Source organism: Mustela erminea, chromosome 7 (genome assembly GCF_009829155.1).
Source record: "Mustela erminea isolate mMusErm1 chromosome 7, mMusErm1.Pri, whole genome shotgun sequence".
In the NCBI taxonomy this organism is placed as follows: Eukaryota; Metazoa; Chordata; class Mammalia; order Carnivora; family Mustelidae; genus Mustela; species Mustela erminea.
In genome coordinates this window covers 72,843,658-72,861,416 of record NC_045620.1, presented here as the reverse complement: position 1 = coordinate 72,861,416, position 17,759 = coordinate 72,843,658, and positions in this window count along the sequence as shown.

Genomic DNA, 17,759 nt, shown 5'->3' with positions numbered 1-17,759 from the left:
CTTTTTTTCTCTCTACCTGTAAATATCTCCAAAATTCCAGTTATGAGAGGACTTTAAGGGAATAAATGAGACAAGCAGACAAGATCTACTTGAATATCTACTTGCAACACACACATGTAAAGAGATTTCCTGAGGAATATTTTCAGGCCCCATATGAACTGGAACCATGAGTAATTGTCATTAATCTATCTATGTAGAAAGATTTACTGTCAGTAGGCTGCTTGAGCTTTTTTTACTTAAAATTAACAATTTGGGGGCACCTGGGTTAAGTGTCTGCCTTCAGCTCAGGTCATCATCTCAGGGTCCTGGGATCAAGCCTAGCATTGGGCTCTTTGCTCAGAGCCCAGAAGACTTCTTCTCCCACTCCCTACCACCTACCTCCTCGTGTTCCTCCTCTCTCTGTCTCTGTCAAACTAATAAATAAAATCTTTAAAAAAAAATAAACAATTTCATTCCATATTACACTCCAAAATTCTAAAATAGCCCTAGTATAAAATTAAATTATTTTAGCTCTCAGAAAATTTGTCTTCTTTTAATTAAATATATTATTTATATAAAATATATACTTATGTATTTTAATAAAACATATTTATATATTTACACAGGTATATTTATATTTATACATATATACATGGCATATATACCAACTAACTCCTTGAAGGAATTTGAAATAGTTGTACCAATAATTCATCAAATTCAGACAATAATCTGCTAAAAAACAAATATAAGTAAACAAGTAAGGTGATAAATTCCAAAAATCTTCCCTCCCTTTGCACTGTAACTATGATATTCTTCCCAAAAAGAGAGAGAGCCTATTTTCCGCTCTTGAAATTGGCATGATGTTCGGACTTAATTTGACTATAAGAATACAAGAGAATGAAAGTGTGCCAGTTCTGAGTTTAGGACTCTGCAATGTTTGCATGCTTACTTTCTCTCTTCCTCTTCTTCACCTCACTCTTTCTCGCTCCACCATAGCCTTGTGAACAATCTGGCAGGCTGCCAGAGAGTGAGACTAGTGGAACTAAGGTAAATATGGATCAGCCATTCCTCACCCAATCTGGCTTTGACTACCGATATATGAGTGAACTCAGCTGAGAGCAGGAGAAATCCATAGTTTGATCCAGCCCAAACTGCCAAACAACAGAATTATGAAATTGGTTGTTTTAAGCCGCTGTTTTGGAATATTTTGTTACAAAGCAATAGCTAACTACCACAAGAAATGAACAGATAAACCACAAAATATGTGTCTTTAAATAAAGCAGCTTTGACTCCCAAATCTATAAATTCAGTAGAAAATGGAGCCGTATTATTAGAATACCCATCAAATTTTACTAAAACCAAAAAGACTAGATCTATTTTGGTAAGTAACCTCAAAGTTATATCCACTGGAAATTATATTTTTCTAATTTCCACTAAAAATATACTTCTCATCTCTCCCAAATGATCATTATCATGCTTATTTTTGTAACTTACAAAAATATACTTACAAATTATATCAAAATGTAGGTCCAGTCTTTTATTTAATTTAAATAATGTCCAACTTTTATTTATAGCAAATAGTTTCTTCAGTTCAGACAAATCCACCTAAGCAAATATCAAATGAATACCCAGATGTTAGAATAAAATAGCAGATCCTAATCTTAGTCCTAACAAATGATAAATAGTAATAAATTCATTTTCCCTCTGTTGTCCCACCTATGAATTATAGAGAGTGAGCCTCTTACTCACTAGCCTTAGGGGGTAGGTGGTTCTTAAGAAGAAGTGAGATGGTTCATCTTAAAATATTTCATAAAACATAAAGCACTATAGAAATGTAAGGTGATATGACTATTATCAGGGGAAAAGCCTTTCTTCTGGGCTGTATAAACACAGAGAGACAGGACAAAAAGTCTCTGGCTAAAAATTAATCAATTTCTTTTGTGAGATACAGAAAGCACTTTCTTGCCCTCCCTTGAGTAGTTGAGGGGAGACTATCTGGTGGGCCCTCCAAGCATTTCACAATCAATCTCACATTTCATTAATCAACTGTGGGCATTTAACAAGGCCACCTGTCCTTGTTGTTGCTTAACATGAAAAATGCTACCCTGGGTGACTATTTTCTGATTAGTCTGAATATTTACAACACTATTTCTCATATTGTCATCAATTCACCACATATATATTTTCTAAATATAATGTCAAAGGAAGCTTATAAAAATATTATGTTCAGTAAAGACCACAAGGGGGAATGAAGGAGAAGATAGTGGGGGATAGATAGAAATAGAAGGGAATGGGGGGAGGGAGATAAAATGTTCTGGAGCAGGAAACTTTTCAAATGCATTACTCCTTGTAAATCATGGTTTTAATTTTTTAGAAGAACAGCAAATAACCCTCTGTTAACTTTGTGGGTTTTATAATAACTTACTTTTTAAAAAATTCTTTAGCATATCCACTTACCTCAGAATGAAATACTGATAAAACTAGGGTTTGTGGGCACACCTGGGTGGCTCAGAGGGTTGGGTCTCTGCCTTCGGCTCGGGTCATGGTCCGAGGGTCCTGGGATCGAGCCCCGCATCAGGCTCTCTGCTCAGCCTGCTTCCCCTCTCTCTGCCTGCCTCTCTGACTGCTAATGATCTCTCTCTCTCTCTGTCAAATAAATAAATAAAATCTTTAAAACAAAAACAAAAACAAAACCTAGGGTTTGTGGTTCTATATCCACATGGACCATTTTTCTTTGTCCCATGGCATGGTTGTACACTGAGCTGAGACTCTAACCTCAACCAGCTGTAAAAGTCTGGACTATTGGTCCCAGTGGGAATGTAGTGAAATCAACAGTCACATAGACCGCTAAACAGCCTTTGAGTCCGGGGTTTTATGTTCTTATTCCTTCTCTTTCTCTCTCTCTTTCCATCTCTCTCCCTCTCTCTTTTTTCTCCACCCCATCCCTTCCAGCTCACTAAGTTCAAGATTCCTTGATTTCTTTAATAGAGGCAAATCTTTTAGGACACCGTTAAAATAATACTTCAAATTAAGATGTACCTGAGAAAGTTCATAAAATACATTCTAACAGTTGCTTAAGTGACTCCTAATAAATAAATCCTTTCTGAAAGAAGGGCATCATAAACTGGAGACAGTCATAAAATTGTTACATGTCTTAATAGGAAATTGAGAGAAGGAAAATGATTGTAAAAAAATGACACCGGATTTGATTTCAAAGATGGACTTAACAGATGTCCCAGTTTGGGCAAGGAATTACCCTACATAGAAGGGAGGTCAAGTGGATGGATCAAATTAAAACAATATCCCATATAGGAAACAACTCAAAGGGTATGTGTTCCTCATGGTGGGTTAGTCAAGCCATTTGGTTTCAGGCGCAATGTAGAGCTTAGCGGCTTCTGATCCATTGATTTGAATTATTTCTGATTTGAATTATTGCTTATAGTGCAATAATTGCATGGCAAAAATCCACTTCAGCTTCAACTCCAATGGATTAAAAGTTTGCCTTCAGTTACACAGAATACTTTCACTTTATTTTATGAAGAAGCTGGACCTGGGGAAAAGTCAAATCATATATTGGTCTAAAAGGTTAAATCACTGGCAGAAGATTAAAAGGCAATGGAAGAGAAGGGTCTTCTAAGGATATTTTGTGTGAGATGACCTGGAACAGATCCTCTTACTCACAATAACCAATTACTGTCTACACCTTGCTCTTTTCTAGCAGATAGTATCAGCAGGATTACTGCAGGATTCAGTCATTTCAGCAGAGACAGCCAGATGTGAAACTGGTGCTGATTGTGTTTGGCATGTGAATGAGATATTCTCAAATATGACTGAAGAACAATTCCAAATGAAAGGTATGGGAGCCCATGGAAATATAGCAAAATCAGACAAAAACTCCCATCTTTGTTAGAATGTTGATAACTGGATCACAGCTATCCTTTCTTACGGCAGCTCTAATAGCTGCCAATTAGAAGAAAAGTGTAGCCTCCCTATTGTATCTGAACAGTAATCTACAGGGTAATTACAAGAGCCCTATGGTAAAAGTTTAGCTAACAAGCTTCTGCAGGGTGAAAAATTCATTATTTTGCTTGTGGCAAGGTCTCAGTGTAATCTCAAAAAATGAATCCCATGTATTCTGTATTTGAATTAATATAACCATTTGAAACTATAATTCTGCCTGTGAAAGAAATAGGCCCTTTTCATTTACATTTTATGATGTTTTGCCAATTTTTCATTCAACTCCACACTACAACTTTATGTAAAGCAGAGACTTTAGAATAATATATAGACTGTCACTTCACTTCAAAAAGGGAATGATTAAAATAGATCCCAAAGAATTAATCATCTCTGCCTGTAATAAAACCTTAAGCACAATTTTTGGTAAATACTGACATGTTTTGAACTACATCAGAAAATTGACTCAACGGAAAATAAGTAGTATTTCTTATTAAATTCTTTTAAAAAAAAAAGATTTGGGGGATGAAGATGTGTTTACTTTACCTTCAGTCATTTTAGTTCCATTATCTGTTCTATATAAATCACATAGAAAAATTGACTTACCTTAATACATGATTGTACTTGACACATGAATAACTGTGATCTAAAGGTACTGTGTGAGAACCTGGGTGGCTCAGTGGGTTAAGTGTCTGCCTATACCTGAATGCATAATCCCAGAGTCCTGGGATCAAGCTTCATATTGGGCTCCCTGCTCAGTGGGAAGCCTGCTTCTTCCTCTCACTCTTCCCATGTTTGTTATCCCTCTTTCTCTGTCTCTCTCTCTCTGTCAAATAAATAAATAAAATCTTTAAGAAAATAAAATAAAAGTTACTTTGGCCCGATTGAAAATGTTTGGAGCTAGATGTTAACTTGTGTGTTCAAACTGGGTGGGGTCAAAACCAAAGAATGTTCTTGGGCCTCAAATACCTCATCTGAATAATGAAAAAAAATAATGCCAGAATTGTTGTGGGAAGTAAACTGTATAAGTTTTAAAACATTTTGAAATTAAAAATGCAATATGAATATTGGGTTAAAATGTTACTGTTACCATTTGAAAAACATAGTATTCTTTTGATGATAAGGGAACAAAATAAAATCATATTTCCTGCCTTTTAGCTGGAACATACATCATGCTAGAGTTCATTGGGTGATGATATTCAGTAATAAAAACATGTACAGCCTCTGCATTTATATATCATATAAGAAAGGGTTCTTTGAATAACTTGCATGCCACAATACTGTTCAAGTCATGATTAATTAGTCAAAGGATAGGCACTGTAGTAATGGCACCCATCATTAAGTTTACCAAGGGCGTGGGGTGACCTGACATTGGAAATTTGCCCAGTTTAGGTTTCTCTATATTAATTAGATACCAACAGATCCATCAATCCAATCTTGTAAAGAGCTGGAAATTAGTCATGGAGAATAAGCCACAGAGTAATGACATAGAAGCTGAATGATGTCCATTAACAGAGATCATAGTAGAAGGTACCAGTCATAAAAAAATTAAAGTCACAGATAAGCAAAAGCCAGAGGCTAAGAAAGGAGTGGAGAGTTCAGTGGTTGACAGTGAGAGCATAAACCATAAGATAGGTGTAAATGGTTGTAGAAAAAAAAAATAAGTAGAAGCAGAGGTAGAAATTGCTCATCATTGTGTAACAGAGCAAGGGGTTACAGATTCTTGGTGCTGAGGGGCCAATAAGGCAACTTAATTCAAAGAACTGCAACATATTATAAACCATGTCCAATGTAATCTGAGCTTCTGAGCCAACTCCTTTTTCTTCATTGTTACTTTTCCTTTCTCTTTTAGTATTAGCCAATAATCCCTGCAAATTGAGGCAATATCTCCATTCTTTCCAACCTGTTAAGCTTAGCTTGGCACAATGGAACCTTGGCAGTGATATCCGTGTTCCTTACCTCTGAAGTTAGACCAACCGTAAGTGATCAAAACATGTCATGGTTTTTCCAAGACTCTTGTCTACTTTTCAGTTAAATAAAAAAAAAAAAAAATTGAAACCTCCAAATATATAATCTAATAATATCTCACCACAAAATATCTAACCTATAAATTCTGAATTGATCTTTCCAGTTATGGCCTTTGCCTCCCCCCCCCCTTTTTATTTATTTCTCACTAGTCTGAAATCAGACCACTACGTTTTGGAGAATGGCAAATAAAAGAACTAGGATTTAAACCTAATTCTCTGTACTGTCAAATTGACAATTATTCAGAAGCAGTCTTTTCAAAGGGTTAAAATATGGATCAAGCTTGAGGAATATAATGTCTTATATTTGTAGCCCATTATATTATTTCAACACCCAACATACACCCACACTACACCCACCCACATTCCCACACTCCACATATACTTGCAGTATTTGACCTTATTTTTTTTTTTTAAGATTTTATTTATTTATTTGACAGAAAGAGAAAGAGCACAAGTAGGCAGAGAGGCAGGCAGAAGGAGAAGGGGAAGCAAGCTCCCCACTGAGCAGGAAGCCTGATGCAGGACTCAATCCCAGGACCCTGGGATCATGACGTGAGCTGAAGGCAGTCGCTTAACCAACTGAGCCAGCCTGGTGCCCCAGTATTTGACCTTATTTGTCTCTCACAACCTGTATAAGGAGGCAGATTGATTGCCTTTATTGTCTATTTGTCAAATGATTCACCAGAAGTTTAAATGCTCTGTCCAAGGTCCCTAGAACCACTCAGGAGAAGTAGAATTAAGTCAGGTATTACACAGAGGGGAATCCTTTATACAGTCACACTCCGCAGTCATGCTTGCAACAGACATGCAAGATTAGAAGGATTTCAGAGATTTATTGGTAGAAGTATAGTGTATTTGAAGATGCCTGCATTTAGGGAGGTAAGTGAGAAGATGCTAAGAAAAGTGTAATATGTGGGAGGTGTTGAAGAGGCAGAGCTCTGTGGGGAGGGAAATCAAAGATTCTGCTCTCAAAAACTCCCATCCCTTTACTCACTCTATAATACCCATTGGGCTGTGGGCTGCACTTTAACAGATTAGCCATTCTAAGTCTTGTGGGTGGTGGCCTCAAGCTCAAGGCATTCAGTCAATTTTAGGTCTGGAAATATTTTTCCAACTCTCAACTAGTACTTGTTTCCCGAAGGCAAGAAAAGAATAGAATTTATTATTGAAAGATAATCAAGTATACTCCACACAAAGATGTGATTATATAGATGTAGAATACTGTCCAGGAATCACATAAAACAAAACAAAACAAAACAAAACTACTGTGAACTGATGATGAGAAACTTTAGGAATCAAAATGTTAAGCTACCATTCTAAAAAAAACTCACAGCATAGTTTAAAAAAAATAGACACCAGATATGAATTTTTCATTACTTTTAAAGGCAACAGAATAGATTTTTGGGAAATGAATTCTATTGTTATAATTTCACTGTCTTTCAAATACATGAATGGATAAAAATATTTATTTATTTTGTGGGAGAATGATCAAGTTACATGAAATTGTTCTATGAACACTTGAACTCTAAATGTACAGTACACTGTGGAATGTTCCACCAAATTAACATGTGGCATGATGAACCTTCCTGGAACCTTACTGTCCTCAAGCAGTCTTTCCAGTGTGGGCTAGTTACCCTCTGGATCTGCTCTAAAGCAATTAACTTAGACCTTTCTTTACCATCAACTTGCAGTTTGTGTTCACTTTTCTGGTATTGGATCCTGAATCTTTTTTTTTTTTTTTTCTTGTTTACTCTCCTATTTATATCCAATAGCTTCTTGAGAAAAGAATTCATGGGAGATAATGTCTTAGTTCTTTCATATATGACAATACTTTCATTCTACTTTATGTTTATTACTGCTATCAGTTATGCTAATCAAGGTATGTTAAAGTGTTAATATGACACCAAAATCTTGTTTTTATGTAGGCCATTCTGATCTGTTAAATTTCTATCTTCCATCTTTTTGTCTTTAACTGGTACTTTTTATGAGACCCTAAAACTTACTGAATACTGCTGAATTTTTTCACATTTGTCTTCATATTTTTACTTCCTACAGTTCTTGTTTATTCTCTTATTAATGTTCTTTAATAGAAGCCTGGCAAACTGTTCTTGATTCATGGATACATTTTCCCTTATCTCTCTGAGGATATTAATAATTTCTTTTTAAGTTTGTTATAAATTCACTGTCTGTATTTTTTTCAAGGTATATTATTCTGCTTGTTTGCTTTGGTGTCTGACTACAATATTAGAGACTTTCCTCAGGATCTCATGGTCCTTGGCTGACTACTAACACTGAAGAAGGGAAATTGAAAAGTTGACTGGAAAACCTGGAGTGCTCCATGAGTTTTGTCAACCATGGTGTTTTGAGAGGTGATTGAAATAAAAAGCTGAAAAAACACCACTGTACCTATCTGTAGGTCTTTTCTCTTAGGCTTTTTTAATTTCCCAAGGTACAGTAATAATAAACACTTATCATATGCTTATTACATACTAGCCAGAGCTCTAAGTACTTATAAGGTATTATTTTATTTAATCCCCACAACTCTATGAGAAATGTACAATTTTTATCTTAGTGTTACAGATGAAGGCACTGAGACAAAAAGAAGTTTTGAGTAACTCGTCCAGGGTCACACAGCTAACTAGTGGTATACGAACATACAGCCCAGTTCATGCCCACTAAATCACATTGCTTCTCTAGTCCCCACTGGAAAGATGTAAGTTCTGTGTTACGTCGGTGAAAAGAGCTGTGATATCAACATTCTGTATGTACACAGTTACTTAATCTGTTTTCCATGAAGTTTCCCTGCCTTTAACACTGACACTTCCTTTTACACTCACCTCTTATACTCACTCACACACCAATGCTTGCCTTGGGAAATTTAGTTACAAGATACCACACCTGGGATTTTGGAAGGAGAATTATTATTTGTTAAGTATTTACCTATATACAGGAAATAGGATAAGCAATTTAATCATCCTCACTAATTTCATTCATTCATTCATTCATTCAATAAGTATTTATATACCGTATTATGTATAGATTCCTATAAACAGTAATTTTAACTATGGTAGGTATTATCTGAGAAAGCACTGGCCAATGTCTCGAGACATTTTGGTTGTCATAACTGTGAAGGTAGGGGTTTGCTTCAGGTATCCATCTGGTGGGTAATAGGCTAGAGATACTATCAAATATTCCACAATACATTAAACAGTCCCCCACAACAAAGAATTACCTAGCCCCGAATGTCAATAACAGCAAGGATGCAATATTGTGAAATAAAATCTTATGAAAATGCTTAGCAGTTGAAGTTATAAAGACCTATCTTCTTGTATCAGCACCAATTCAGCTCCTGTCATTGTTGTACTCTGGTTCTTGAGCCTCAACTGCATTCCTGTTAGTCTGCTAATTTCTCTGTATGATCTTTTGGGTCAAAGAGGGAAAAGTTTTCTTGCTTACTTTACTTTTCATTATCAGCTTTCATCAGAATAGAGTAGAAGACTGCTCTCTTATAGTTTAAAAGATTGGCCACAGCAACAGCAATGAAGATCCACAAGAACAACCAAAGACAGTCTACCCCTAGCCTTGAGAACACCAGCCAAAAGGTGCAGTGTAATGACTGTGGTCACACCTCTCTTCACAAACATGGGAGAAGCAGATTTTTTTTTTTCTCCAAAAAAAGTTGACCCTCCATGGGAATGGGAATGCCCATGTTACCATTACGAATTAAAAAATTGGTCTCATTGTGCCCAAACTGTAAGACAGATCCAATAACTGAAGGTGTCTAAGGTTGTTATACTTTTTGAAGAATATCTCATAGGAAAAAGTTTATTTAGAAAAAAAAAATACAGGTTTCTTGATCATAAAAGATTTATTGTGTGAGGGGTTTATTATACTAGAGACTGAAGATACTGCAACAGAATTCATCTGCCATAAAATTGTACCACTACTTTCAAAAATAATAAAAAATTCATAGCTCAATTCTTTTTCTTCAACAGAGTTCGTATCATTTCTAAATAGAGTGAGAAGTCGTATGTTCTATATTACCTTCAGTTTTAATGTGGGGGGAAAAAGTTTTTATTTTTCTGTGAAATCTGATGATAGTTTTATTTCTTCATAAATGTCTCTTCACCACTTCATCCTGACCAACCTTCCCCTTATATTTCACCTGTATCTTTTAGGGCTTCTAAGTCTTCTCTATTATGATTTTTGGACTGTGGGTCTTCATCACAAGCTTGTGTGTGTGTGTGTGTGTGTGTGTGTGTGTGTGTGTATACATGTGTGTTTTGGGGGGGGGTATTCTTTACAGAGTTTTTAAAGAGCCAGGAACTAAGTGTTGAAAATTCACAGCTTTGTCCATGTTGTCCTATTTCTCTTGGGTTTTCAAATACAGGCTCATTAGATTGACAAATTTGCACAATACTACCAGCAATTTTCAAAAGAGTATGGTCACTTTTTTTTTTTTTTTTCATGAGGCCTCAATTAAGGTAAACATTTCTATAATTATGTCATTCATATTTTGGCCCATTTTCTAACATAACTAAATAAATGAACATGAAATTACCTTCTACTATCTTGTCTAAATCTTTATCTTTTTCACTGAATACACGACTAATATTGTGAGTGCTTTGCCCATTAAAATATGATAAGAAGTAGACAATTTTCTCCCCACAGAACAGATATTTAAAATAACACAATGGATACTTAGGCAGAGCCCATTATGTTCTCCAAGTTGAACTAGAGAGTTGCCAGACCCAGCAGGAAACAAGAAAGCAGACTGGTGAGCATTTATGTTTCAGTTCAAATATACTTAAATACTTAATCACTTCAAAATTTCAGCTAATTCTTTGAAAAGGAAAAGAATTTCCTGGGGCCTTTTATAAGTGAAGTAATATAGCCTTTTTTAAGACTTTTGGTACTTACGTGATCATGAACATTTTCCTCAAATATTTTATAAATTTCAATAAGTCTCAGTTAAAACTTTCCATAAAATTAATAGACGTGATCCCAAGCGGTCTTTTTATATAGTTAGAATAGTTTATAATCATACATAAATGGCAAGATGTCTTGTTTTACCATTTTTGTACAGCCTTGAGAATCTTTATTTTTTCCCATCCGCACTGAGGTGACTGGCATGCCAATCACCTTAAAACTTGTGTTTTGCAAGTTGACAACAGAACCAATGACAATGCATTTGCCTTCATTAGTTTTGTACAATTCATGTCTATTTCTTCTCTAAGGTTTATAATGTTAAGCTCAGCCTTTGTGATTGTTTCAGTTAAGAGGGATTCTGGAATAAGTACTTTGTCGACTCTAAGACAAGTAACCTAACAACTGAGTAAAAATTCTGAAAGAAACACACAAGATCTTGAGATGAATTTAATCCTTCTCTGAGAAAAAGTGGTTGACTGAATACAAAATTAAAAACAACAACAACAAAAAGTTTCCAAGGGAAGAGGAGGTAACGGGCAATAAAAGCCCTGAGATCCTGTCCAGATCCTCACCAAGAAACAACAAGGAAGAAACACTGAATGTCCTTTCCTTGATAGCAATTATCTTATATTTAGGAGCATAGATTGTGAACCAGCCACCCAGGGTAAATACCCATTCCTACTGTTTAACAAATTGTGTGACCTAAGGCAAGTTACTTAACCTCCCTTGGCTCAGTTTCTTCATTTGAAACATGAAGATAATAATAATATTTGCTTCGGAAGTTCTTGTGAGGATTAAATGTGGCAATATATGTAAAATGGATAGAAACATGTCTGGCAAACAGCACAGTAAGAATGTTTGTTATTATTATATCAGCTTGAGGGGACTAAGTACGAGGTGAAAACAAAGTGACCAAAGGTCTGGCTGATGCAATGCACACTGGATGGGCCTGGAAGTTGCAACTTCCTGAGGATTTTTAAAGTACGGGTGAGGGGCAAGAAAATGAAACAAGACGACAAGACCAGGAATGAAGTGACAGCGTGGAGTCCCGCTGCTGAACGCCAATACTGAGGCTGCTTGCCCCAAAGACAGCAACCACCTTCAATGAGCCAGTACTTTCTTCCCTCTACCTCTAAGCTACATAAATCCAAAATGTCTTATTCATTTTCTTTAAACATGTGAGGCCATAATAATTTGATTTATCATTTTTTAAAGTCCTGGGTTTTGGGGAGGTTTCCTTGTGATTTATTTTCTCTAGACAGCAAGGTAGAATTAAACAATGCCAGGTGAAAATAATCAGACCAAATTCGCTGTAATTCCAGATTTGTTGTCAATTGGGGGAAATGCTTATCTTGCCTGAATATCTCCAATACCTATTTCATGTTTGTGTGGAGGATTAAATGATTTACTCTACATAAAATGCCTAATAGAGGGTCTTACTCAACAGTGCTTGACACATAGGAGGTACTCAATAAATATTAGATAATCTTTTCCTTTACAATAAAAGTCAGGCACAGTTTTTGTAGCCCACCAAAAAAGATTGGAGTTCCCTAAGCTCAAGATTCCTCAGCGGTGCATCTATCTGGACTAGTCTGCTTCTCTCCCTGGGGAACTAAGGGTTAAAAGGCACCAGCTGAAACCTGAAGCTCATGCTAATTGTGTGCTATAAGTAATAAAGTCCTTTCTCTCTGGTCCATGAGTCTCCTGTCTTTTGCCAGCATCCCTAAACTAGTGAAAATTTAGCTTGTTAGATCTCAATTATAGTAAAATCTCATCTATTTGCAGTTCTTGATGACAATCTTCCCTTTTTCTCAAAAGATTTCTCCCTGGAGCCCAACAGAAGTGCGCGAGAAGTGCACTTCCTCCAAAGCACTCAGTGAGTGAGGGAGGGGTCGGGTAAAGGCGTGAGAAGAAATCTACCTCATACTCCTGTCCTCTTTGAGCTTCAGAACCTGAGTCAGGGAAGGAAAAGTTTTGAGTTGGGTAACAGATTGAGGCCTTGATATCAGACTGGAATTAATTTCTTTATTTTTGAAAAAGAAACTTCTTTTATACTTGGCATTGTCTGGGGAAGTCATGGGATCTACCTAAGATATTCTAAGGGCAAGAGAGAGGGCTTTAATGGATCATGATTGACATTTATGGCAGGAAGACAAAAGATTTAAGTTCATGCTTATCTTTTATCAAATCCGATTTGTTATAGACACTGACAACATGCTTGTGAGTATAAATACATGTACAAATAGCTAATATTTATTAAATGAATAAGGAGGACACACACACACACACACACACACACACACACACACTCCAAGCACAGTTCTAAGAGTTTTGCACATACAGATTTATCTAATTCTCACAACCACATAAGCTAGGTATGGGTGAAGCCAAGAAGAGTTAAAATATACAACTGTGCTCATGCAGCTAGAAGATAGTGGAGCCAGTGTCTGAATGATTTTATTTAAAAATATTTTATCCTACCAATATGGCTTTATAATAAAGATATTTCCCTTTAATTAATTATACTGGTCATCGGTAACATTTTTTTTTATACTTAAAAATAATCTTACAACTTCCTGAGTTTAGTTAACTTTTGTTAAAAATTTTATTTGTTTGACAGACAGATTACAAGTAGGCACAGAGGCAGGCAGAGAGAAAGAGGAGGGAGCAGGCTCCCTGCTGAGCTGGGAGCCCAATGTGGGGCTCGATCCCAGGACCCTGGGACCATGACCTGAGCTGAAGTTAGAGGCTTTAACCCACTGAGCCACCCAGGTGCCCCAAGTTTAGTTAACTTTTGAGCGTATTCTTATTCCCTCCAACCTCCAAGGTTTTAAAGAAGCAGTTGATCTGGGTAGGCTCTTCAAGAGAATTCTTACTACATTATTATTATAATATCACGTAACCCAAAAAATGATTATAAAATTATCAATAAATTGTGAATGAATGAATGTATGTTTCAGTTACCTGTTGCCACCTAACACACTATAAAATATACTGGCTTAAAGCTGCACATTATTATTACCTTTCACAGTATTTTGGGTTGACTGGGATAAGCTGGAGAGATCTTGCCTGATGTCTCTCACACAGGTGCCATGCGATAATGACTAAGCTGACATCATCTGAAGACTCCACTAGGTTGGAGCTTCCAAAAAAGCTTCTCACATGGCTGACAGCTAATACTGGCTGACATCTGAGAGTGCATCTGCAGCTGTTAACTAGAATGACCTTTCCATTTAGTTTGGGTTTATCACACACTGGTGGCTGGGCTTTGAGACAGAACATCCCAAGGGCAAATATCCCAAATGGCAGGAAGCAGAAGCTTCCTGGCCAGTTATGAGGTGGCACTGTATCACTTCCTCCAAAGCTGAATTATGATTTTCATGAGCCCTAGGCACTTTTCTTTCATGGACCTCTTCATCCATAAAATAAATAGACAAATGAACAAACTTAAATTATACGTATTTCATATGATGGCGTTAGTAGGAAGATGAATATATAAACATGTTCAAACATTTTCTTAAACCTAAATATTAAATATTCAGCTTTTTATTCTGATTTTAAGAGAAATTAAAATATTTTCATGAGCTCCTAAAAGTCTCATGGCTCCAGATATTGTGCTAGTTGTATCTGATGGACAAGCTGACCCTGACTTTTGCCACTGTCTATATTGGTCGAAGCAATCACAAGGCTCATCAGATTCAATGGGGTAGAGGGAAAATCTCCACTTTTTGATGGGAGGGGACTAGATAACATTGCAGAAAAGTATGTGGATAAGACATAACACTTCAACCATCTTTAGAAAATAAAACCTATCAAAATGAACAAGCTTCTGAAAAACATAAACCCTTTTTTTCCTTTCTTTCTTGAAAAGCAAGCATGTAGTCACATTAAGCTCTAGTACTCTAATAGTCACTGGGAAGGCTTAAAATAATATTTGTTAGTATTCAGGGTTTTCAAGAAAATGTAAAACAGCCACACTGTTTTCAAAATTCTGACATACAAATATAAAGATATATTGTAGGGTAAGGAAATTGTTATCGAAGCAATCATAACTTTACAGAAATTTTCAAAAAATTTAAATGGGTTCACAAAGAAATATTCACCTCTATGGGCAAGTCAAAAACACAATACTAAGGAAATTGATGTTACACTAGACTGTTTCAATTTCAATGCAAGGTGGAACCTAATGGAGTAAACATGCATTCATACCATGACATCAAATGAATAAACGAGTTATGAGTGAGTATCCATGTTGGCTTAATGGACCTAGTTGTTTTCTTCCTCAAAGATTGATATACTTTGGTACCGAAGACAACCCCTGTCATGTTCTGAGAAATTCCACACACACACATACACACACACATCTTTTACACCAGTTGGAGTTTCAGTAACATTTTCTAAATAATAGAAATATCAAATGTAGGTGACAAAGTACAAATTCGGTGTATTAAGGATTAACTAGGATATTTTTCTCTTTCTTCCATAAAAATACAATGCCATTTTATTCCTGGTTAATATACTAGACTGTAGTCTTAGATGTCCACTTACTCAGGGCTATTTCAAAGTACCAATTATGGCAGCACAGAGCTAGCTTGAAAGACTAGAATGAAAAGATTGCCTGGTCTGTGGAAGATTGATTTTACATGTATAAGACAATAACTGTGTGAGTCAAAGGAGAGCAAAACAATTTCATACAAAATAATTAATTCAAAAACAAAACACACAGTAAAAATAGACCAGATTACCATACACTTTTTAAAACATTATGAAACATAAGCTAATGCTCACAGTAGTAGCTATAATTTAAACACCAATTTTGACCTTACAAATGTGGAAGAAATCAGTCTTTTATCTACCAGCATCCATTCTTTTGGAAATTTTATCCCCACTATTGTTTGGGGAGATTGAATTCTCCACCAAACCCTCTAGCCCACAAGATAGCATTCAAATTAAAGTTTCCATTGTATTACCTCACCTCTCCTAACATAGAATTGGTATATTGTGGAGCTCAAATCCAAATGATTTTACTTTGGGATTTTCTTTCCTTTTTTTTTTTTTTAATTTAAATTCAATTAGCCAACATATAGTATATCATTAGTTTCTGGTGTAGTGTTTAATGATTCATCAGTCATGTATAATACCCAGTGCTCATCACTCCATGTGCCCTTGTTAATGCCCATCACCCAGTAACCCTGACCTCCACCCACTTCCCCTTCTGTAACTCTTTGTTTGCTTCCCAGTCAAGAGTCTCTCATGGTTTGTCTTCCTCTCTGATTTCTTCAATTTTCCCTCCCTTCCCCTATTATTGTCCATGCTATTTCTTATATTCCATATATGAGTGAAACCATATGAAAATTGTTTTTCTCTGGTTGACTTATTTCACTTAGCATAACACCCTCCAGTTCCAGCCATGCTGATGTGAATGGTAGGTATTCATCCTTTCTGATGGCTGAGTAATATTCGATTGTATACATGAACCACATTTTCTATCCATTTATCTGTTGAAGGACATCTCAGCTCCCTCCACAGTTTGGCTATTGTGGACATTGGTGCTATGAGCACTGGAGTGCATATGGCCCTTCTTTTCACTACATCTGTATCTTTCAGGTAAATACCCAGTAGTGCAATTGCTAGGTCATAGGGTAGCTCTATTTTTAACTTACTGAGAAATCTCCATATTGTTTTCCAGAGTGACTGTACCAGATTGTATTTCCACCAACAGTGTAGAAGGTTACCCTTTCTCTACATCTTTGCCAGCACTTGTTTTTTGTCTTGTTAATTTTAGCCATTCCAACTGGTATAAGGTGGTATATCTCATTGTGGTTTTGATTTATATTTCCCCAATGACAGTGACGTGGAGCATTTTTTTCATGTGTCTGTCGGTCATTTGTATATCTTCTTTGGAGAAATGTCTGGTTATGTCTTCCACCCATTTCTTGACTGGATTATTTTTTTTTGGGGGGTATTGAGTTTGATAAGTTATCTGGTATGTCATTTGCAAATATCTTTGTCCATTCTAAAGTTTGCCTTTTAGTTTTCTTTTTTTTTTCTTTTTTAATTTTTTTTTAAATTTATTTTTTTTAATTTTTTTTTTTTAATAAACATGTATTTTTATCCCCAGGGGTACAGATCTGTGAATCGCCAGGTTTACACACTTCACAGCACTCACCAAAGCACATACCCTCCCCAATGTCCATAACCCCACCCCTGCTTCTCCCAACCCCCCTCCCCCCAGCAACCCTCAGTTTGTTTTGTAAGATTAAGAGTCACTTATGGTTTGTCTCCCTCCCAATCCCATCAATAGCCTTTTAGTTTTCTTGACTGTTTCCTTTGCTGTGCAGAAGCTTTTTGTCTTGATGAAGTCCCAATAGTTCATTTTTGCTTTTGTTTCCCTTGCCTTTAGAGATGTGTCTTGCAAAAGGTTGTTGCAGCTGAGGTTGAAGAGGGTATTGACTATATTCTCCTCTAGGATTTTGATGGATTCCTGTATCACATTTATTTTCTAAATAAATCTAAGAAAATGATAATTTCAATTGATATTTGTTGAATGTTGTATTTAATACACCAAATACCATTCTAAGCATTTTGCACATATTAACTCATTTAATTTTTCCAATAACCCCAAGAGGAAGCAACATTTTTAGCCACATTTTACAAGTGAGGAAATTGATGCACAGAGAACATATAACTTGCTTAGGAATACACAGCTTGTAAGTATAATACTCACACCAAGATTGAAACCCAGACAGTCTAACATCAGAGCTTGTGACCTTTATTATATTATCTCACCTCTAGGGCATCAAAATTGGAAAGAGCACACATGGTTATTTTCGTAGGAAAATTCCAGGGGGAGTATTAGCAGTGGTTACT